General features: G+C 44.2%; 1 protein-coding gene across 3 annotated transcripts in view; it reads left to right on the top strand.

The window, feature by feature from the left end:
* Positions 1-7391: 7391 nt before the first annotated feature.
* Positions 7392-24816, top strand: part of RAI2 (retinoic acid induced 2) — a 49013-nt gene continuing 31588 nt past the window's right edge. The window contains exon 1 of one of the 3 annotated variants that reach the window (XM_032680474.1): positions 7392-7534. The gene's annotated coding sequence lies outside the window, so the exon portion shown is untranslated. Of the gene's footprint in view, positions 7535-7950; positions 8149-23499; positions 23670-24816 lie in introns of those variants that run through there. The other 2 variants (XM_032680476.1, XM_032680475.1) reach the window with 2 other exon arrangements.

Below are 24816 nucleotides of genomic sequence, written 5' to 3'. Positions count from 1 at the left end.
CAGTCCAGTACCCAGATGAACCTTGCACAAGGACAGAGGCATGGGGCAAAAGCTTGCAACAGCTTTTGCAGGTGGGAAGGATGGTATGCAGACTGGCATCCTTCTCCCAAACCAGCTGTCACAATCCTGGCAAGATCACTCGGTGATGCCAGCTCTCTGACCCGGTGCTGCATGGAAGATGGGAGCACAAGAGCAGCTCCCCATGGGGCGGTTTGGCTCGTGCTGCAAACTGGGAGCAAGCTCTGGAGCTGGCTGCCCTGCTGGCTTTGATTGACTGCAGCTGCTTGTTTGCTCTCAGCTAAGTTGCTTCTGGAAAGCCTGTCTGTTTGACCTGTCTGCCTCCTTCCTGATTCTGAGCTTCTTCTCAGCTGCCTCATTTCCTCCCTGTGAGCCTGACAGAGGCAGCCTGAAATCTCTCTGCCCACTGGGCTTCCAAGTGACTTTCCATGTATTTAATCTATCATTAAGACTAAGCAGTGCCTTCCCATTGGAAAAAAATATGTTGAGGAACAGAGCATTCCATTTCCTTTCATGATGTCTGGTTTTTAACAACTACGCCCAGATATTTGTTTGGATAGCTTTAAATCAAGAAACTCAGTCAAATGCCCACACCAACTCCACACAGGAGTTTCCCTGGGACATTGCCTTGCTCTTTCTTTCCTTTTTTTTTCTTCTGCACAGCAGGAGTGAACGGTATAATAGTCGCTATTGGAAATAAACTCTTGAGCAGTGGAAGGGCCATCATTAGTGCTGACAAAAGCAGCTTCTGAGGCTGAGCCAAGATCAAATAAATGAGAACTAGTAGGAGAAGCTGGCATAGCTTATGGAGTTTCAAGTTATCACTTTTTTGAATCAATTAACTTTTATGATACTCTGAATAGATGGGTCTAGCTGAGGGTTACCTTTGATTTAAGCAGAGATATCTTCATCACAATTATTAGTTATTTCTCCTTTAGTGGTGCAGTAGGCTTCCCCTAAGTTACTTCCAAGCGGTTTACCCTAGTCATCACCTGTCCTTCTCTCCCATCTTTCACAGCTCTCCCACACCTAGACCTTCAAGCACCTGACAGGCCAACCTCACCCCAGGAGGACAAGGACACGCTACTTTCCTGTGAAAACCTCAAGAGGAAGAGCTGGACTGCACTTTTCAGAAGGGAATATCCCTGCATCCACAGCCAAAATGTGCACTGACCACAAGGACCCTACTTTCACCTTCATCCATGGAAGAATTTAATTAATCTTTCTATATTGGCAGGCAAACAACATTTCCTGAAGAGAAAAATAAACGTTAATTTCCAGAGGTAATTAACATCACTGAATGAGACGAAAAGGCTTTCATCAAATTACCATCAGCTCAAATTTGGAGAGATGCTCTCCTCCTCATTGCTTCTTCATCTCATTCAGCCAGTCCTGCTGAATTAGCGCCTAATAGAGTCTCAGACATATTCATACCTGTCAAATTCCCCATCCTCCCAAGGAACTGTCCCTTTCAAATGGTAATACAGAGGGCGTATGATGTGCACTCGTTTCTATTTTGGATTTAACAGCTGGCTGCGTTGCATTAAGGGTAGCTGTGGAAACTTAACTAAGGGATGTGTGCAGTGTGTGTGTGTGTGGGCATGTGCGTCTGTGTGTGAAATGCCTACTCCCTTGCAAAGGATACCATTTATCCTAAATAATGCTCTCTTTATAAGTAGTTGCAAGCTAATTCTCTTTTTAGACCACTACGGCTGGTCAAGGGGAGAGTGGTACAGCTTCACAGCAGCCAAGATCACATGGTCTAACACCCAGAACCCAGCTGTGCAACCCCTCTGTCACACAAGTTCCACTCAGCAGATGACTGGGGCCACCATCAGTGCTGGGTCACTGGTGGCCCTTGTCAAGACCTAAGGGTTTAAGAAAGGCTCTCTCCAGGTTCTTCTCACCTTGGCCAACTGAAAGGCAGCCCCAGGAATTTACTTGTTATTACACAACTTCAGATGTTCTTGACCCAGCTCAACACACACATGGAGTGCCTGGGCAAAGGGGCAGATGTTTGCAGGGACATTTTCACTTTCCCGGTAACATGGATATCTCAGGGGACCTCATGGTGACAACAAGCAATGAGAATTTCTAGTGAAACCTTCTGTGCGTTGTGCCAGGGCACTTCTGGAGACAGCACTAGATGGGCGTGGAGCATGACCTCTGTTAACAATATACACTACATGAAAGCTAATAATTCTGGCTAAGCATATTCAAAATAGGATGCTGGAAGCAAAACTAATGCATTATTCACTGCTTGTTTGGAATACAAGAACACAGAGATAGACATCTGAGCCTTGGGCCTTTTCTGAGATGTACTGTACATGGGCTCAGTGGGCTTATTGGCAGTACAGTGACTCTTACTACCATAGATCTTTCATTACTATTAGTATTTAAAATCACTCTGTGATCAGATAAAAACTAAGTGTGTGTGTGTATTCATACTTACTTTCTAGTCACATACAGTGATAAAAGATATTTCTAATCCCGTATTCACTTCCTTGGTGTAAAATGTGCCCCCTCTCCACCTTTACATTAAATCAGACAAATATTTGGCAAGACTTATAGGTTGAAATAGTGCAAAAATTGCCAATTTGTTAGTAGGTAGCTGAAAACAATTCTGAACAGAGCACTAACATAACGAACAACAACACAACATGCAGGCCCTGCTAACGTAATGTTTCTCAAAAATAAAAGACTGTATGTTATTTATATACTTATGATATAGAAATAAAAATCTTTCTAAAACACTTCAACAGCCACTGTGAGAGGAGCATTGTAGAAAAATCTGTTTGAGATTTGCCTAATTGCATGTAGCCTGTGTTATAGACACCTACGTCTGCACTAATCACCCTCTGGTCCTTTTGTGGTCAACAGAGAAACATTTACACTTGGGGAAGTGATTTACCTCTTTCTAAAGTAGATGTCTAAGGAAGGTCGAAAGAATTACATCCTAGAAGTGCTTATTTCTCTTGGTTGACCATAAAGGTTGAAGAGTGCCTAGATCAGATGTAAATTAATACACTGTAGACATGCAAGCCTGTGGAGAGATGGGGGATGCTGAAGTGCACCCCTGTTCCCCCATCTGCAACAGTGGAAGGGTATGCAGAATGAAAGCAGATAACTCCTCCTCCACCTCCCAAAGATAAATTTCCAGGGTTTCATCAGTTGAGATATTTTTGATTCCGGGTGTTTTGCCATGCATCATCAGAAATGGTATTGTATGCCAAGACCTGCCCCACAATATCATGTCAGATAAGCTGCTTTTTCAGGTGTTGCTACAAAGAATTTTTAGATCCCAGCAGTTCCAGCAAGTAAGCCTGATTTACAGTACTGGTGAATCCTTCTTGAAGCCAGAAACAACTTGACTGGATCACAGTTACTGTTTAACAAGGCATGTCTTGTCAAAAAGTGTTTGAGGTCAGTACTGCAATGTACTGCAACTGTACATTGGCTATGGCAAATTCTCTTTAAGAACTCTGAGGGGGCTGACATGGGACCCGCTTTCTGCTAGAAAACAGACTGAACTGTAAAAAGCACCATAATTATATGCATTACTGTTATCCAAAATCCTCACTTTCATTAACTTCCCTATAGCTTATCCTTTTATAAAGCCACATAGTAATGTATCTGGCTTACCTGGGATATCTTTGCTCTTCTCACTAACTGCTTTCAAGATAATCACTTTACAATATGATTTCTAATGACTGCTTGTACATTTAATTGAAAAGGGGAACAATTGTGAGAATGCCATTACCTGAAGTCACTGTGCTTGATTTCAATGGTCATTGAGTTTGTATTTTTCATGTTGATCCCAGAAACTGTGCTAAAAAGCCTACGCTTTGAAGTTCAGACAATCTCAGAAAAAGGTGATTTTTAAATGCAAAAAGAAATAAAATACACATTCATATATGTAGCATGTGCTAACATGTGTGTTTAAAAAATATAACTAGATCAGGCTGACAATCACTGCATCAAAACCAGTACATACTGTGGTCATGTTACAAGCAACAAAGCTGAGCTTGGTGATTTATGATAATATCACTAAAACCTCTTGATATATTTAGCAAGTGGTAATGGTAAAGGTTATAATTCCTCTGAGGGACAATAGTGATGAAATAAACCATGAGGGTCAAGTGGATTATGACCTCATGAAAACTCAAATAATGGAGATGGAGCTTTATAAACTTCCTTATAATAGATAATGCCTTAAACAATTTAAAAGCTGCTCAGTACTCAATTTGGACTTGCCACAGGCTTACTGCTGCCTATATATTATTAGAGGAAAATCTGAAAATTACTTCTGTCGCTATGAATCTTGCATCTGCTCAGCACCCCCTTTAGGTGCAATGAGCATTCTTGCTGGGCTCTGAATGTCCCAAGAGACAGTGTATGTGCACTCGTCTGTCAGTTCTCCCCACCCAGCATTTGTACTGTGGGTGCTTACAGAGACTTTGTGATTCCCATTTAAAGCTTGCAACACATCCTGGATTGCTATGTTAGTAATCCCACCTGGCAGCATTAATTTTGCTACTGTGTAGTACTGTCACAGGATCAAAGTGTTTCTACGAGATCAAGTAATAGGGCCAGATGAATGATACTGCTGACTGCTTTACATGCTTTGCGAGAGGAAAGAGCACACCCCTTTGTTTCACTGTCAGCACAAGCAGTACGTAAGGTTCATGCAAGTCTTCTCTATATAGTTACCTTAGACACCCCATTTTAGAACAAAGTTTATATGGGAGTTCAGAAGTGAATTCATGTTGAGATTTAGGTGGAGGTGGAGCAACATGACAGGCAAATGGTGACTATTCTGATCTACCTGAATACATTTTTCTGCATAAACAGCATGAAAAGAATCTATGGGATCAGTCCATAAACAACTACAACCATGAGTCACTTGACCAAGGTCACTCACATACATAGTTTGGGCTCTTTCGTTTTCATTCTTGCTGCAGTTTGTCTGCTCTGTGGCAACCTACCTCACCAGAGCAAGTTTTCTGTAAGATACAATATTGAACTGGCAAATTCTGGAGAAGCTGCATGGATAAAGAAGCCATGCCGAGGCACACATGTACACATTTACAAACTAATGCACAGAAAAAAATTCTCTGTCAGAAACACAGAGAACTGTTTGAGACCATGCTATCTCATCTTCAAAGACATGGAGGGAGAGGAGAGACAAGAAGACAACACAATACTTACCCACTTGTGTAACAACACTGACGATGGTGGGCCTGGGAGGGCATTAGTCTGAAAGCAACGGGGCAATCAGCTGCCATTGACAGAGGGATTTTTGATTGATTTTAAATTAAGGTCACTGTCCCTAGGCCACAGATAGATTTGATTATTTCTGTCACATTTTAGAAGGGTGACAGAAACTTCTATGCAACCAGTGACTCAATGCATAAAGATGGTTTTTCCAGTGGGTTTTGATGATTCCCACTTCCAACAATTGTACCAACTTGTGCATTGCTACAGCATTGCCATTCTCCCACTGAAAGCCACTCATCCTTTTAGTACTCAATTCTATGCAGTAAGGGCATTAGGAAAGCTGTGGGCAGCACAAAATTAACACATAGGTGACATTAAATCTGAGAGGTGTATTCACTGCTGAAGGTAACCAGTGACTATCTGTGTACACCTAGGGGAGAGTGCAAGAACAGAGCAAGCCCAGCCATGAACCACTTGTCATGGAAGGACCTTCTGAACCAGCTGTGATTTGGCTGCTCTCCATGGATTTCTCTGCTGTAAATTCATTCTTTCTCCCCTCAAAATGACATCAACTGTCTGCTGTCAGATGGCAAAGGGCTCCACAGTTGTGTTTGTGTGAAGCATCACCCCTGTACAGTCAGGCAAAGCAGTTGCCTGTTACCTTCATTTAATGGCCTCTGCTTTTTTGCTGGAAGCCAGGGCCATCAGTCCCTGCTCACTCTCTCCATGCTGCTTGAGATTTGAGGAACCTCTGTCACATCTCCCCTCAGGTGCCTCTTGCCAGGCTGCATGTACCTAACTGGAAAACCCTTTCGAACCATGCATCATCACTGCTAGCCTGCTCTGAATCTTTTCCAGCTCTATTGTTTCCTTTTTGAAAAGGTGAGACCAGAATTCCAGCAGTATTCAGAGTGCAGGTCCAGCACACATTTACAGACCAATGTAAAATCTGTTTTCGTCTCCACTGCTCTGTTAACAAGCCCTGACATTTGACTCACTCTTTTGGCCACTCTGAGCATGGCATTGATGTTTTCCGAGCTGTGCTTGTCCCTGGGCTCTCAACCTGGGGAATGTGATGGCCAAAATCCTTCCATGATGATGGGCAAGAAATAAATGACCAACTGCAACAGCACAGTTGTGCAGTTCAGGAAAAAAAATAAACCTCTTGGAATAACAGTAGTGGATGTTAAATCCCAAGATGCTACGAAATTCCCTCTCAGGCAGCTTGACCTAAATTCCTATGGGCGATGAGGAAGCCACGTATTTGGAGCATTTGAAAGAAAACTAGACAAATACCCATAAATTATGGTATGGGGGACATTCCTACTCTCTTTTGGAAGATGGATTAGGCAGATGACCTACTAAGTTCTTTTTTTTCTTCTTTCACTAATTCCTACGATGTCATGAGTGCGTGTGCTTTACCCTTTCTTAAATCGTAATCTGTTTGATCCAGCACCAGTCAAAGGTTTTGAAAAGCCCATTAAACCGCAAGAGGAAATCTCGAGCGGTTTGCTAATATCAACAGAAATCCAGATGGAATTACAATCATCTTTTATGTACATTTGAGGACATATTATGTAATACTAGCCATGGATTTAGTTTAATGCACCGCACCTTCCAATAAGCTGCTGGCGACACTTAATAGCGATTTGAAACCTAGAAAAAACCTCTTTTGCCCTTGACAAAACCATTTTAAAGCCCAGAGTCTGCGGTCTAGGGGCTTGGGGTATTCAGAGTCTGGTGGGAAAACGGGGACGCTGGAGAGTGAGGATGGAAAAGACGGCGGAGGAGGGGGGAATTAAAAAGATGCGAAAGAGGTCGGGGGGCGGGAATAAAGAAAAACAGGAAGTCAGAAACGTGGTCAATCCGAGGTTGATGCAGAGGAGACAAGGTCAAAACTTCGAGCAAGCGGAGAGCAAAACATCTGTAAGATTTATGACCAAGGATCACGCTTCCTGCTGCAGCATCCTCCCGGGCGTCGGGGCTGTTCCCGGCGTGGCTACCCGGGACCCTCACCGATCCTTATCCCGTGCATCCCTCTCCGGTGCGGGAGGAGGGGAGAAGAGCCGGCGGGAGGGGGCGGGGCCGGCGGCGGTGGGCATGGTCCAGGTCGGCCAAGCCCCGCTCCCGTTGCTCGCCCCGCCCCGCCCGGCCCCGCCCGGCGCGGGGGGAGCGGGACGCGGTACCGGGCAGGGCAGGGCGGCGCGTCCCCGGCGCCGGCGGCCGCGCTTGACAGAGGCGGGCGGCGGCTTCGGCCCCCATGGAGCCCAGCTAGGGGCTGCCGCACCCTCCACCGCAGGTAGGTGCCGCGGAACGGCGGCGTGCCAACAGCGCAGGGCGGGCGGAGCGGTGACAGGTTGGCCGGGGCGGCGGCGCTTTGCGGGAATCACATTCCCCCCATCCAGCCCTTCTTCCCACCGGCGGCCAGGCGCTGCGGTACCGCGGGCAGGGCGGCGGCCCCGCGGTCCCCGCTTCGGCCCGTGACTATTGTTTCTGGTGGCGCCGAGCGGGCGCAGCGAGATCCCGGTGGCGGCGGCGGCGGCTTTGTGCGGGTTGTCCCGGCAGTGGGGCTGCGGCGGTGGGGGGGGCGCGGAGGGACCGCGGCGGGGACAGGGACGGGGCGAGACCGTGACCGCACGGGCAGAGACACCCGCCCCACCCCCGCCCTTCCTCCTCGTCGTCGTCGTCGTCGTCCTCCTCCTCCTCCTTCTCCTTCTCCTCCTTCTGCCTGCGCAACTTCTCCAAAATCACGCCCGTGGGTGCGCGGGGAGGAGCGGCGCGTGCCGCGGTCAGGCATCGCCCCCCGCGGCTTTTGGCTCCTGCCCCACGGGGAGCAAAACACGCACGGCAGGTCACGGCGGCTTTGAGCGCCTGAGTCCGCGCTCTGGGAGAAGGAGATTAGAAATATGTAAGGTGGGTTACAAGATGGGATTATTTGGGGTCCCTCACGCAGCCGGTGACAAGCGAGGAGTGGGAGGAGAATTTACCCTTCCGAAGTTGGGGCAGAAATTCCTCCCGCTGTCGCTCGGCTTCCCGGCGAAGTCTGCTAGGAGGATGGACTGTCACCTGTGTCTCCCTTAATGTGTTCTTTTGGATGAGGCTGTCGCGGGGCATCTGCGCCGGCGTCGCAGTGCTCCGGGCGTGCATGGCGGTGGGTACCTGGGTGAAGTGTCGTGCTCCAGAACTTCTGCATCCCTCCGGGGAGATGGTGCAAGCTCACTAGGCGGGAGTTGCAGGGCAGTTATTCTCCTTCTCTCATTTCCCCTCTTTTTAAGAGATTGCTTTGGCTTTGGTTTAGTTGTTGGTGGTGGTGGTAGTTTATGTGCTCCACGAGAAGTATTTTTTAAAAAATAATGCTTAAAATACATGATTGAGGGTATATATATTGTTTAATGGGGATGTATTGTTAAAGAGGAAAGAGTATCTGGTTGCCCATTAATTCTTCAGGTATTTTCCGTTTAAACTTGATGAGGAAATGTTCTTCTTTTTCCTAAGTAACCTTTCATGTTGTTTATCACTAGCAATCGGCTTAGTGTTCCTCACAAATCGCTACTGATTACTAGTGTTATGCCTGAAACACTCCATAGGACAGAAATCAGCACACCTCCATGTTTTTAATATGTAAATTTGGAAAAGCTTTCCCTTCCATTTCATGATTCTCTGAGTGGCCCTGGTTAATCAGATGTAACTACAGTAACTAGTGCAGGAGGCTGCTGATGGCCAGTGCAATTTCTTATGCTGCTCTGCTACAGCAACCTGATCAATTAATGCATCCTCACTATTTTGTCCTTAACATCTCTGATGAATTTTGTAGCATTTTTGTGAGAAGCTCCAGTAGGGAGATGCTGAAGTCTCTTTCACCTTCAGAGTTGATTGAAGCCACATTTGAAGAGGGAATAACTGCTTGAGTTAACTGAAGAATGATGCTGAATTTCCATGTATACATTAAATTCTGGAGGTGATCCAGTAGCCAGAGCTATCCAGGTCAGACTGGAAATCACCTCAGTGACAGGTTTTGCAGGGTCCTGATTGCTTCCTACAAAAAAAAGCAAGTATAAGCTTTTGCAACGCATGTGGATTGCATTGCAAGCACGGGCTGGGGGACAGACCTAGTCATGTAGTGGGCATGAGGTGTGCAATGAACACCCTACAACTTCAGGAAGCTGGAGCTCACTGTGCAGAGCCTGCAGCAGTATGAATTACAGGGAAAAAATGCATTTGCATGTAACAAAGGCGGCTGGCTCATCTCCTGCTTGAGGAATTCATTTTTTGAAAAAAAATCTGGCTCCCGTTTTTGCCTCTGACACAAACTGCCAATGTAGCTGTGGGCAAATCATTTTATATTTCCCTCTCTCCCCTCTTCTCATCTCTGCGTGACCCACCAAGGGCTTGCCTATACTGGGCTGTCAATTCAGACTCCAACTCAAGCCCTTGACTTTCCTCCAGCTGCCTTGCACTGTCTGAAGCCTGACATAGGTGGTATCTCCCTGCTCCGAGGAGAAACAGTTTGACATTCAAATGCTGCTGCTGGAGCCAATCATACAGACGTAGCAGCCTCGGAGCAACTCATCAATCTCTAATCCTATCCCTCTTCTAATCCAGTCATTCTCTGCTGCTAATCAAATCTCCCGGCCTCGTTGGAGCTGTGTTTGGCTGCATGCTGGCCCTTGTGTCAGCCTAGCCTACATCAAGGCAGGGAAGCAGTGGCAGTGGAGATGGGTTGAGCACCACCAGCTCTTCAGGACAGAGACTGTCTGTCACTTGAGGTTGTAAAATCCATGGCACGAGAGGTCTGGTGTGATTTAGAAATACAAATTGTAGCTAGAGGGTAAATTGCAACAGCATCACAAAAAAATGGCCAGAAAATGGCACCTCGGGCGTTCCTGCGCAGCCAGCTGCGTGCATGTCGGGAGGGAACGGAGGTGGAAGGGTGCAGCTCCCTCGATGTAACAACAGCATTCTTATTTTAGCATGGAAGACAGCCAGAGATAAGGAGTGGTTGTCATCCGGCTGGTTGGAGGATTAGAAAAAAAAAGAAAAAGAAAAGCTGTATGGAAAAATATTTTGATGTAGGTGCTAAAGGAAAAAAAAAAAGCAAATAACCTTGCAAATGATAGACTAGTTACCTAAAGCTGGCAGAGCAACATCTCTCCCATAAAATCCAGAATGATGCTAATTAAGCCCAGACCCTTTTAAATGACACAGGGCTTTATGTATTTCAGATGTTTCTAAGTCCTGAAGATGGGGCCAAATGTGAAGAGTTTGATGTGGCAGATAGTTTAACCCCAATTACTTCTACATAAATCACGTGATTGTTACAGGAGCTGAGTACAGCTGATGGGTGCCCCAGAGCTACCAATTAAAAAAAAGAATTCTTTAAAAAAGATGGCAGAGCAGGTGAGGGTTTGTGGGAGAAGAGTGGCCATCCTCTCCACAGGCAGGAGAATGGGGGTGTGGGAGCTGGTCTGTATGCACAAGCAACTGAAATGGTGGCTTTGTAGACCAGGCAGCCAGAGAAAGGGACATAAAATGGGAGCTGGCCAATATGCTTGTTATGAAACTGGGATGAATTAATGATTTATGGGGGTACTTTCTTTTATTTTATTTTATTTTATTTTGAGAGGAAGGAGACAGTCAGTGATGTGTGGTGCTAGCCACGAATGGCTTTGTTTTCCGATCAGGCTGTGCTGGGTCATGCCTTCAGAAACAGCATCTACAGAAAATAATACAGTAAAACAGTTTTCAGCATTGCTTGAGTGTCATAGACTGTCTTCAGGAAGAAAAAGTTTTCCTTCTCTTGTGTTCAAAGCCTTAGGCCTAAGTCCTTCCAGCAGACTCTAAATTTCAAAAAGGAGGTGGCTGTATGAGAGGTCCTAGGCTGCAGGGATCGTTGTTACCTTGTCTCAGTTCGTCTCGGGAATTTCCTTTTCTGGGTTTGCAATAGTGCTGGTCCCTCCCAGGCACTGAGCTACTCTGTAAATAGGCCACTCTGTGGAGGAGCTGCTCTGCCAGGTGATTTAATGTTGCTTGTTAGTTCTGGCTTTCCTCTTTTCTCCCCCCCCCCTCCCCCCAGTTTTATCCATGCTGTCCTTTATTGTGCAGAGCTGTAACATGGTGAGGTGAATTTACAGGGTCGTATCTGTAGGATTTTGCCAGTCCTGTGGATGGCTGTATATCCTGGGGGACCCTTGTGGCAGCTGCCACTTCACACTCAAGTGCTGGCTTTGAGTGTGAGTGACTGGATCGCTCTGACTGGGACCTCTTTCCAGTACCCTTTTATATTTCCTAGCTCATAGAATCATAGACTAGTTGAATTAGAGGGGACTTTTAAAGGTCATCTAATCCAACCCTCCTGCAGTGAGCAGGGACATCTTCAACTCGATCAGACTGCTCAGAGCCCTGTCCAACATGACCTTTAATGTTTCCAGGGATGGGGCGTTTGCCACCTCTCTGGGCAACTTGTTCCAATGTCTCACCACACTCATGTTAAAAAATGTCTTCCTTATGTCTAGTCTAAATTGACCATCCTTTAGTTTAAAACCATTGCCCCTTGTCCTAGTGCAACAGGATCTGCTAGAACGTCTGTCCCTGTAGTCTGTTCCTGTCTTTTCTGTAGGTGCCCTTTAGGTACTGGAAGGCTGCTGTAAGGTCTTCTTAGAGCCTTCTCTTCTCCCTCTTGAACAGCTCCAGCTCTCTCAGCCTGTCCTCATAGGAGAGCTGCTCCAGCCCTCGGATCATCTTTGTGGCCTCTTTTAGACCTGCTCCAACAGGTCCATGTCTTTCCTATGCTGAGGACCCCAGAGCTGTAGTACCCCAGGTGGGGTCTCACAAGAGCGGAGGGTGCCCTCAATCCCACTGTCTGTGTCATTGATGAAGACAATAAAGAGCACTGGTCCCTGTGCAGGACACCAGTCATCACTGATCTCAATCTGGGCATACGGTTGTTTGGAAATGCTTCTTTGAGACATCAGATACAGAGCTAAATGTTCTCAAAAATTGACCAAAGACCCTAGGGTAGGTCTCCTGTTCCCTTCAGCCTTTTCAGAAAAATATTGTCCTTCAGCTTAGTAGCTTCCAGGTCCCTGTGTTGCTTGCACTCCCCTTGGAGTGCCAAGAGAGCAGCCACTACAGCAGAAGGAAGGCAACTGTTGTTGATTTGAAGGACAAGCTGGGTGAGGGTTTGGGTTCCCCCCTGCCTCCCCCATGGCAGGCACAGAGATCTTAGAACAAGCCCCAGTACTGACTGTGTCCATAAATCGTCTTCTTATAAATCATAATCATCTTGTTATCTTTGGATCAATGATTGCAGGTGAGCTCTGATGAGCAAGGGAGGTGAAGAAGTTTGCTGTGACACCTCACTAAGCTTCAGTGGGGCAAGTGCCCCCCCTGAACATGGTAAATGCAGCTCCAAATTCAGTTAGTCAGGCTGATTTTGAAGACCAGTCTCTCTTCGAATGTCTGCATGTGCTTCAGTTTTTAATTATTTCTGTGCTTTTCCTGTGGCATGGAAGCAAAAAGGTGGAAGAAGTGCAGTGTCCATCAGGAAGGCCAAAAGGGTAATGGCTTTTGCCTGTCCTAGCAGCCAGTGTGCTCCTCACAGCAAAGCCAGGCTATTTGGAGGAGTGCAGGTCTTGCATTCCAGCAAAAAATAATTTGTTAATGGCCAGAGAATAATCACTTTACTCTGAAAAGCCTCTCCAGCTGCATTGCACCAACTGTTCTTTTTCAGCCTCTGAATCCTTAATGACAGTAGCAGCTAATTTCTCTTTCTGTGTTTTTCTAGCTGCAATGTCCTATTTTCTCTGAGTTTATTGAGAAAATAATAGAAGTCATTACATAGCTACTTGTCACCTTTCAGAGAAGAAAACTTCTCCCTGGCTAAATGGCCAAGTTAGTTACTTGGTGACTGACTCAGACAATAGCAACTTTTTGTAGCTCATCAGCTATTCATCTGTGCTTAGTGAATAAACTAATTAGCTAGAGGAGTGTTACTGAAGTTACAGTCCATGATTATCAGAATACGGTGAATAAACCAGTCACAAGCAGTATGACAATGTACATTCTGTTGCATGTAAGCAAAAAATCCAAGAAACATCGTATCAGGAGTGACAATGTGAGAAATTCATTGTGTATGTGTGTATTCATTGTGTTAATTTTCTTTTAAATTTGATTGTCTTTGAAAGCTTACGTGATAATATTGCACAAAACCATCCTTCATTTAAAAAATACTAGATGGTCCATGTATATCTGTACTAATTAGGTTAAAGAAAAGATACTGAGGAGAGCTGAACTAGAATGGGCAATGAGAATGAAAGACATGAAAAACTAAGTGAAATGTGAAGTATTTTTGTATTTGCGTGATACACATCTTTCTGGTTGTTGGTGATGGATTGCTTTCCGTAGAGCTGGATCCACACAAGGCCACTGCAAAGCAAACAGGAAGGGCAACACATTGTTTTTTAAATCAGGATTTTCTTAACCAAGAAGTCAGGCATCACTGTCTGAATAATAGATGCCTTCATCTCCAGCCTTGGTGATGGGGCTGGAGATCAGAAGGCAACTCTCAGCCAGGAGGTCTACCCTGTTCATGTAGCCAAGCTTTGCTCTCCAGGCTGTGGGATGCTGAGGAGAGGCCAGAAGGAAGTAGGAACATATGTGCAGATATGTGAAGTTATTGTACTTCCTTCCCCCCCCCCCAAAGTGTTGTATACTTCCCAGGGAAGAAAATTAGAAGGATCATTCCTTGTTTAGAAGAATCTTGTCTGTGTTATGGTCTTGGGCAGCTGTCTTTGGGGTTCTCAGAGACAATTGTTGCAGGTACCAAGCCCATTGAATTTGCTGTGTAAGATGCCTGGCCTTGGGGGAGAGTTTTCCACACGCACCACAGGTGAGCAGTTGGATCAGAGGGCTTCACCCAGAGGATCAGTGGAAGCATGGGTCTGCAGCCATGGAAGGTTTCCTGGTGTGACAGCAATGGGTCCCTTTGGCCCAGGATACTGTCTACTGGAGAGAGCATGTAGTATATAGATATAAATAAATATATATACGTATGTCCATAGGCAGACACACGTGTGTATTTGCACAAGCAGATCCTAGAAGAAGGAGTGCCCAGAAGAGCCTTTTGTTGTAGCATGACATGCTGTTCATTCATCTCTGGTCTTGAGGGGATGGATGGAGTTACCTCTTGCCATTTCACAGCTGGAAGACCCATGTATGGTCAGGGTGGATTCACAAGGCTTCCGTGATGGAAGAAATTGGGCTCTTCACTGCAGCTCTTCTAATTTGTGTGTGCAGGATACACAAAGGGGTGTCTTTCTCTCATGGGGCTGATGGTGCCAAGCTCAATATCTCACATCTTCCCACACCAGTGTACCTAAGTGTGTGTTCATTTTGTGGAAAACTGGTTGGCCACACTCCAGTTGTGCTAGAACCAGAGTAATGTAGGTGGAAGAAAACAGTTGCATGGAATTTACTTCTCTGCTCAGTGAGGGAATGCATCTGCCTTTGGTTTGGGTTTGACATTTAGGTCCTTAACTGATTTTTTTTTTTGGATGCTTGGGTAGCAGCTGTGTTTAGCTATGAAATCATCACTTGTCTTTTAGGATATATTTTGCCTGTCACCACAGCTTTCTGTTTTCTAAAGAGGGGTATTAAATTGATGGGGGTAGCCCTGCATGCCATCAGATGCTACAGGCAAGAAAGTGGAAGCAGTATGTGGCTATGTGCCATGGATCCCCAGATTCATAGTGTGTAACCCCAGAGCTGTGCAATGACCCTCCTGGAGCTGGAGGAACCTAGTAGAGCCTCCCACCAGAAATGGTTAAGTCAAGAGACGAGGTGGATGCCCTTGACCATGAACAGGCTACAGACATCTTAGATTCCCTTTGGTTGCTGGAAAGGCTGGTCAACACTCTTACTTCGTATTTGCTTTCTGGGGGAATGGAAGAGCTCTTTACTTTGAAGCGTAAAGACTCAAATATTTTGGGATCTGATGAATCTGAAACCACTTTCCTAGAGAAGAGTTGCCACTGCATTTCCAAGGAGCTGAGGTTCTCAGTCTAGCAGCCTTTTATTTTTAAAAAGGAAGGAGGTGTTTTTATTAGAGTTTCCTGTTTTGAATTCTTTGGTTATAGGGTATGAAGTGGTCAGAGGAGGGAGAGTTATCATTTAGGTCAGGGTTGTCTCTTTGTATTTTTTTATTTGTATACGTAATGTACATATATGAATTATTTATATATATATGTTATGTATTTTGATTTAACAATTTTTTCCCAGTTCTGTTTAAGGCTGCTACTTTAAGGAAATATAAATATGGTTTCCTGTCAGGAATGGTTTACATATAGCTGGTCCTGCCTGGGGCAGAGGGATGGTTTAGGTGACTTCTCAAGGTCCTTTTCAGGACCTTTTCTGTGGTTCTAGGCAGTTACTCAACAAAAGATTCATAGTACGTTGTGCTGATTATGCTGAAAGGGCTTTGCTATGGCATTTAACGTGGATATTTGTTTGAAAAGGAAATAATTGCTAATTGTAGCATAGTTACTGCTGCTACATTGGACAAATGTTTCTTTAAAGAGGAAAACAACTGATGTTACATTTTTAGACTAGCATCGTGATATGGCTGTGATTAATTTTTCCAGGAGCTTTGTGGTTTTTATATCTGCTTAAGTGTATTAACATTTTAAAAGGTCAAAGGTAAGCTTTAAAATGGATGCCAAATTAAGATGGATGGGAGGAAAATGACATTTACTTCTTGTTACTGCACATTGTTTGAATTTGACCAAAGGCAAAAGCAAAACAAAGAACAACCCTCCCCCCCACACACACACACTTGCACACATGTGCATGCACAAGACAGACAGACAGCCATATTCCCACCACCTGCCTTCCCTGCACACCTGGTCTGGGAAAATCTTATCTATCAAGACTGATAAATCATGATAATCGTCATCATCCTAAAAAAATCAGTAGTCTAGTGTCTTCATTTCCAGACAGCCTATGTATCCCTTCCCAAAGTACATAATTTAACTAGTGTGAGTGCACTCTGTAAATGAAAGTAGCTAAAATATTTATATTAGGAAAATATGGCTAATGGGAACCATAACCACAGTATCATTTCCTGCCCTTGCTGTGCTTGAGATGATTTCATTGGAGAAGGGACTGTACCCTCATCCCTATTCATGCAGTTCCTCGCACATGGAGTCCCTGTGAAAACAGAGAATAAAACATGGTGGGAATTATGCCCTTGCTTGCAGTGGCCAGTCCCAGCTGAAAGCAAGGCTTTAGCAGAGCTGCTCTGTGAACATACTAGTGTACAACAACTTTGGTTTTGGACAAAATGGCATAGCTCGAGGGAGGACCGAATCTGTTTTATGTCCATCGTTTCCACTCTTGCCTTTAAATGATGATGGTGAGCTAGGCTGGTGATGTGCCCTGTGCCTTAGGGATCTCAGCCACTCTCTGGTTCGAGGGATCCAGCCTGTTTTTGTGGATGTTGTTTCACAAGACAGATTAATTCCCATTGCTTCATGAAATTTACTAATCCAAGATGTGTTGTGGGTTTTTTTTTAAATAAAGGGGAAAACCCCTTAAAATTTCTTCAAATCCTTCTTCCCGCTGGTGGCTCATCAGGGAGGATTCAGACTGCATCCTGCATCAGCCTCTGGCAGCCTCAGCCCTGTGCCGTATCCTGAAGCGCATCCCAGCCTCATGTGGACAGCGAGGGCTGTGTCGCCCTGGGAAGAGCCGCACGGTGCCGGCTGTGGCTGAGCCGTCGGTAACGCAGAAAAGGCAGCGCTGCTGTTCCCATGGCTGTACCTACCCGCCACCGTCCGGTAGGCGACATTCCAGTCCCGCACTGCAGGGAAAAGCGGGAAGATCCCCCTTGGGGTCCCTGGCGTGGGGGGCTGCTCAGAGCAGAGCAGGGAAGGGAAGGGCTGGTAGCAGCTTCCTGAAGCTGCAGTGCACAATCCTGCCCCTGCACAACAGCCCAAGGTGTGTCTGAGGATGGGATAATGGGTGGTCAAATCCTCTCCTCCCTCCCCAAGAAACGCCAAGCTCTTCTAAGCATCCCTTTCTGGCTGCTGAAAATGTTTGTCTGACAGGAAAAAAAAAAAAAAAAAAAAAAAAGAAAAAATGTCAATTGCTCAAACGCTTTGTTCCAGCATGAAAATGTATTTTTCATTTCAAACTGAATGGATTCTTTGAAGGCTTGAATGCCCTCAGAGTGGAACAAACTAAACAGTTTTATTTTTTCATTCTACCAAAAAAGAAAAAAATGTTCTTAAATCACGCAACCCAAACATTTCTTTTTAATTTTTTTTTCCCAGTCTGGCCACTATAGCAAACAATTTCATTATTTGCGTAGCTCTAATTGCAGTGATTAAACAAACACAGCGAACGCCGACCCTTTGCAGAGCCTCATCACAGCCCCACAGCCAGCTTGGTCTGTATTTTGTCAGCAGCAAGGGAGATGGGAGCAGCTTTGTGTAGACTGAAAATAAATTACCGACTTTCTGGCATTTTTTTTTTCCTTTCCAAACTGATATACTATCAGTTTAGAGAATGAATAATTTTGCCCTTTCTCTTTGCTAGCAGGCTGAGAGATACCACCCTATTGTGAACCTGGTAGAGTTTAAAAAGCATTTGGATTTTCAGTGCTTTGTTCACATGTTACGCTTAAGTTGCAACCTCTGTTGCTGTTATTAGAATAATGTGTAGGGTTGCTCTTCTGTTAGTAATACCCCTGTTAACATAAAGGGATGAAAAACAAACATCTACATCTGGTTTGGGGTTTTTTTCCGTGAAGGTGGCAGGTACCTGAAAACAGAGTTAAGGAAAATTTTATCCGGCTACAGTTCCATCAAACAGGAACAAACAATTTTTTGGACATTTTTTAATGACATTTATTTATAGCAGGTAGTGCACAGGCGGCTGCTATTTCTCAGCATGCTGGAAGAATGTTCTCCAGATGGTGCTTACTGTTTATGCTTTTATTCACTTCACTTGAACACAGCAGCACTCTACACAAAACATGGAAAACTGGAAAATAAAAACAATTATGTTTTTACAAAGTGCCATGTGATTTGCTGAAATGTCTGAGTTGACTGATGAGCCGTGCGCAGGGGCAGTGGGGGAGAATCATGCCTGTCACAGGAACCCTGTGCCCGAGCACCCACATGGGTCACAGGCATCACCCCAGCTGAGAGGGACTCACCCTTCTCTCCCCAAAAGGTGGATTTGAGCAGGGCTTCTAATCCTGCCCATATATTTGTGCCTCTTCTGCCTCCCTTTTCCTGCACAGGGATTTGACTGAATGTAGGAAGGGTTGTAACAGCAATCTTTTGTTGGGTTTTCTGTGACTGTGCAGCCCCAGGGTGGGACAGACACGAGACAAAGCATTTCATAACCTCGCCTGTGCCATCGTGTTCCTTCAGCTTGTAATCTCAGTGAAAAATAAAGAATTAAGGGCCTTTAGCTGGTCCATCTGAAAGCAGTAGCTAAGTCAAGACTGATTTCTAAAAGGACCAGCATGTTCATGATTTCTGTTGGGTACAGGAGTGAAAATAGATATCCAGATTGGTGGGCACGCTCTTTGCAGATTCTGCAGTTATGCAGCTTCTGTAGGACTACTCACAAAAAGCATTTTCAGACTGGAAGCTTTAAATAAAGAGACTCTGGAATCTGAAGAATTTTTTTCATTAAAAATCCTTGGGAAAATAACTTAATTATTTAAATGTCATTCAAAAAAACCCAACAAACCAACCAAACAAAAAAAAAAAATCCCCAAGCAATTATAAAAATGGCTATCAACAAGCAGTGAAAAGAAAAGTCCATTTTATTATTATTTTTTATATATGTGTCTCTCTATATATATCTCTATATCAACATATATAATAATAATTACTATAGATTAATATAAGAATAATTATTATAAATTAGTAAAAGAAATAAGTATTTCGGTGTTCTATTAAAAAAGCAGAACAAGAAACAACAAACCTGCAGCACTTCAGGACAGGTTTTTAAATAGCAAAAAACATATACCAATTTTAAACTTTCAAAGAGGACATGATTGTTATTTCTTTGTAAACATGAGCCTTCAGATTCCTTTAAAAACTAGTTTAAAGATGGTAATACTTTTGTCGAAATTACATTTCAAGAAATTAATGTGTAAACAGTTGTTGGACTGATTTTGGGGTTTTCCTTAGTAAATGGGTAGCGCTGCACAGCGCTTCAATTCCTCTCCCTTGCCCATTACCCAAGAGACAGAATTCTTGCTACATCAGCTCCATGCTGTTTATCTTCCGTTGCTCCCTTGGCAGTTATTATTTCTTAATGTGTTAATTGTAGTTCCTGTACCCTGGTGTGTGAGGGTGTGTAATGTTCATGGTAATGATGCTGACATGTTCTCTAGTTCCTGGAATCGCAGTGAAAAACTTAGATGTGGTCTGGGCACGGGGCATCCAGTAAAAGAAACCAATTAGAAGAATTCAAATAGCATGGAAGAACAAAGTGGGTAATTGGGAAGAGTAGACATTGAGTTGAGATGGTGGTTTTTTTTTTTGCTTATTAGGTTATTATTCTTCTATGGCTCTGGCTTTGTGTGATATATATTTTTTTAATTAAAACTTGAATTATGTCACCCGCTTTCCACCTTTTAACAGTATTTCACACTAAATTTCATTCCTAATAGCGAGTAGTCAGGGGTAAGGAATGACTTTGCTGAGCGATGGGACTGTTAATTATTAAAAAGAAACCTATGGATTTAAAACAAATTAGACCTCATTAAGCCTAGGTCTGTTTCCACGCGGACCAGCGGACATAAAAAAGCCCCTCTAGGAGTGTGGAAAACCGTACTTTTAGCTGACACATCACTAGTAGAGCTCCTGGGCTGGCGTGGGGTGCTCTTTTGGTTCATGTCAGAGATCCCCAGTCTCTGATCTCAGTTCCAAACCTGCGAGTTTCTTGCGTCTCTCCCATTTCCCTTCCATCTTTCCTGTCACCCTCAGCTACCCTTCACATACCACCCAAGCCCACCTGCCCACAGGACTCCCGCTTTGCTCTGGAGGTGTCTGCTGGCCATCAGCAGCTGGAGTCCACCTGGCTACCTGCGTGAGGATGCCAGCACCTGGACAATATTGGTACTGAGCAGATTGGTTGTTCCAGATTTAGTGAAAGAGGAAACACAGGAAAGCTCCTCTTCCTTGATTTTGGAGGGCAGGGGAGATCTTTGACTTCTACTGTGGAGCTCTTGCCATGGCCAGACTGACAAACTCTGTAGGATAGATCTATCCCCATTTACAGAGATGGTGGAATTTTTGTTCGTTTGGATTTACTTTGTTATCGAAACTCACCTGTGACTGTTAAGTTGTTTGTACTTCGGAGTTTTTCTGTGATACTTTAGCAAAAATCCAGATGGCTGAAATGACTGTTGGAGGCTGTATGCTCAAACCTGTGCAACTGCATACAGTTTTAGCTGCTTTTCTGGCATTTTTTGGAGGCAATGGGTGAGTGCAATCCACAGGAGAATCCTAATAAGGAGAGTGAAAGGTGGCCTATAGTGAACATTTTGAATTGTATGTTCACAGGCATGCCATATATGGGCTTTGCTATCTTGCTGAGACATCCCCCAACTCTTCTCTGGCATTACAGACAGTGATACACTCATATCAGGAGAAGAAACGCCCATTCTGCTGGCTAGAAATCAGCAGTAACATTTTGACATCTGTGCAACAGTTTAAAATGAATATTCAGCACATAGATCGTGCTATTTGAGCAGCCAGCACATCTCTGCCCATTTACTAATGTTCAGTCCATGGTGGAGATATCATTGATGCCAGTGGGAACTGAGCACATGGGCTGGGGGTAGGTTTTGGCCCATAGCCTGGAACAGCATTTGACAGCACCCCTGCAGAATATGATAGGAATAATCTTCTTTGCCACCAGCAAAAAGGCCGAAAGACAATGGCAGTCTGTTTCTTCTCTTAGAGTATTTTAAACCTATGCAGAAAAAAAGGTCTTAGGAATTAAAGAAATCATTAATTGTTTGACTGTTTGAGTTCTGCTTTAAAGAGTAAAACTTGCATGTAATTTTAATGAAATCAGTGTATTGCATATGACTCTCCAGAAGCCCTGAGCATCTCTTGCTACTGGGAGTAGACCCAGAGCACAAACTGGCAGCAGGTCCAGGCCAGTCTCCAGCTTCTGCCAAGTTAGAGGGTTAAAGTGAAGCAGTCTCTAATTCCCGTCAGCAAAGAAAATTTGTAAGATTCACAACCTGAGCAGGATCTGATTTGGAAAAAACAAGCTGAACTGCTGTAAGAACACACTTTGGGAGACTGCAGATGGGGAACTGAGAGGAAACACAGATAACTAAACTCCCAGCAAAATCGAGTCTTCTCAAGACAGGCGTTCAGGAGAGAAAGTGGACATTTATCTTGTGTTTAGCTTTCTAATTCAGCAAGGTCGTCTGAATTAAAGCAGTGTATGTGCAGTGAAAGTCTAACATCTGCTGTTTCACAGGATGCCTGTTCCCTGTAGCTGCATTTTTAAATATCAAATGCGGAATCCAGTATGGCAATGCCCCTTCTTTAAGGACTATGTTGTAGCTGTCCACTGATGCTTATTTAGCAGGTGAAAATTTAGGAGCACTCACATAGCATTGCAGCAATATCATCTACCCATCATTGTCCATGTTTTTCAGGTGGCTAACTAAAAATCTAGCCTGCCTCAATTTCTACCTGCTCTGCCATTTATGTGTAGCAAGTAATACCCTGCAGTGGAAGGAGCTCAGTGCTATACATGAAAGTGCTATACCTATTATCCAGGTCACTATAAAACAAATGACTAGTATAATGAAAGTTAAGTAAATCCTTATGTCTTCCTGAAGTGGGTAGAATTTAAGCATATATTTAAATCTTGCATGCAGTAAGAGTGTATCCTCTGATAGTAACAGTGTAGCTGTAAGGTTTTTGAACTCCTCTCTGCGGGTGCATAGCTTTATTTTTAGAGTCCCCAAGAGCTTTGCAATTAGCTGAAAGATGTAAAATTGTGATTAGTACCATGCAGCTCTGGATACTCAGGTGTGGTGCTTCAGGAGGAGGTGGGACCTGGCTTCCTCAGCCGGTCCTTGACAAGAGTTATTCTGCAGCTGATGCTGCTGCAGCTGGGTGAGAGCTGGAGTGTGCAGCCCGGTGTGGTTACGCCTGTGTGGTACTTTTGTAGGGGCTAAAACCTGTTCCAGCTTTTGTAGGGCTGCCATCACCAAAGTGTCTGAACCTTCTTGCTCTCTTTGATCCACTCACCATCGCTGCACTCCCCTGGGTCGGGAGGATATTGTCGCCCTTGGGCAGGGCATAGAATTGGCATAGAGAGATGTCAACCCGATTTTAATAGTTATTTTGTGTCCACATATGTGGAGACATCTCTGGGGGAGGGTTCCACACGGCCTATCTGTGTAGTTAGGACCCTCTCTCTTGTTACACAGCTGGTTCAAAGAGGCACCATGTGGGAAGCTCATGAGGGGGCTGTGAATCTGCATCTCCCCAGTGTCAGAGCAGAAGAATGTGCCTTGCTAGTGTAGGTTGGGGTGGTGGGTGAAGGGGGGGTATGCAGTGCAGGAAAACAAGGAGTAGGGTAAATAGCTGAAGTAATATATGTATGGGGGTGAAGAAAGCTACCTGGTTTTATTGCCACTTGATTGGAAGGATGTGCGTAGCGGTGTGCGCATCCATTAATTAGTGAAGCAGTTGCTCCATGCTGGTATCAATAAAACCTTAATAGTACATGATATCAGCCCTTGATTGCTTCCTTTTTTCCACATCCCCTTGTGAGGGTGTGTGTATATCAGTGCAGCTGTGCACTCTATACAGTGTGTATGTGCTGTGGCTGCTTGCATAAGAAAAGGACAGTAAAATAATTTAGTGGCTAGTTACCTCCCATGTGATTTTTCCGAGTGTTTATAAAAGGATCTTTGATACACAGCACTCTCTAATGTGCACAAAATAACCAATGTTGTTTTCTTTCCTTTTCCTGAGATATAGTAACTCTTAAAATGGCTCCTGAGCAGGCTTTCCTAGGTATGTGTAGCAGTTGCAGCCTGATGGGTTAGCAACAACAACAACAACAACGAAAAAGGCTCTCCTTCGTTTCCTTTATATGCACATCATGCAGCTTTCCAAACAGTGCATCAAACACTGCCGGCTGGAAATTTCCAGGCCCATTTCCTGCCTGGTGCATGCTCATAAAGCAAGATTGTCTGTACAGTCTGTAGCTGCAGTACCGCAGAAAGTCAATAAAGAGCTGACCACCTCACCTCTATCAAAAGCAGTTGAGAAGCTCTGCCTCATCTGCCTTATTAAAACCACACTTGACTCCTGCAGAGAAACCTAGCTGGGAACCTTGAAGAGGAGGGCTAAAAAAAGGAGACTGAAATTACAGTGAGTATTCTACAGCTAGGTCTTGCAGTAAGGTTAAAGAGTGCTTATTGTAAAATAACCCAAAAAGGCAGCTTCATTAAAACAAGAAAAATGCCTGCATTTAATGCAATGAACTTCTGACTCTCTCACCTACGGTACGGCACAGAGATAAGATGATTAGTTATTGCTGCAATGAGCAGATTTAAGTAGCTCCCTAATGGATTTGTATTTTGAATTTAAATATGTGTATGCCTATATATGCATGTGTATATATACTTAATATTTCCAAAGAAAAGGCATGATGTAGAAATAGATGCAAGAGATAGAATTTATACTGCAAAATATATTTTAGTGTGAGTTTGAAAGGATGTTTGGGTTTTTTCCTTTCCCTTATATAAGAGTAATTGATTGAATGTTTGCCAAGCTTTTAGTAGTATCCATTGGGATCCTCACCCCCACCTACCCAGGCCCGGCAGCTTTTTCCTCACCTAAAATGAAAAAAGAGAGAACTTTAACAGAAAGATCATTGCTTTAGCTTAATATTGTAAGATTTCAGAGATTAAATTTTCTGATAGTAATGAAATGAACCCTGAGTTGTGCCATGAATTTGATTGCAGTTAATTTGATTTTTGAGATGCTCAACAAAGCTAACCCATTAGCTTTAACTTCACATACCTTGGATTTGTACACACTGGTGTTTTTATGTATGTATGGGTACAGATAAAATGAAAATCTCTCTCTGGTTGTTGAGTTGTTTGTAACAATTACTGTCAATGAGTACTTACTAACTATAGTGCTATTGGAAGTAGTATCCGTTGAGTTGCTGACCAGTATGACTATGTTTATTGCTTTGGTGGTACAGGGTTAGTTTTCCTTTTCACAAGAAAAAATATAGCTGAATATCTCAGCCAGGAGAGACACATGCAGACTGTCCTGCAAATTTTTCCAGTTCTCATTGATTCTAATGAGAGTAGTCATACGAATAGCAGTGACTTTTGTCAGAAAGGACTTTTTTGGCTGAAACTCACAATTTCTGTTTATGTGACTTGCCTCCTCAGACTTCAGAGTGAATGTGTTCCTCTTGGTGTAGTATTTTCCAGGAGGCAATAACTGTGGGGTGGGGCATTCCCCAAGGTGGTCCCAATGTCTGGTCTGTTCTCTTTACATG

This window comes from Chiroxiphia lanceolata, chromosome 2 (genome assembly GCF_009829145.1).
Source record: "Chiroxiphia lanceolata isolate bChiLan1 chromosome 2, bChiLan1.pri, whole genome shotgun sequence".
NCBI classification, from domain to species: Eukaryota; Metazoa; Chordata; class Aves; order Passeriformes; family Pipridae; genus Chiroxiphia; species Chiroxiphia lanceolata.
Note: the sequence above shows the minus strand (reverse complement) of the source record. Positions and strands in the feature narration are given on the sequence as shown.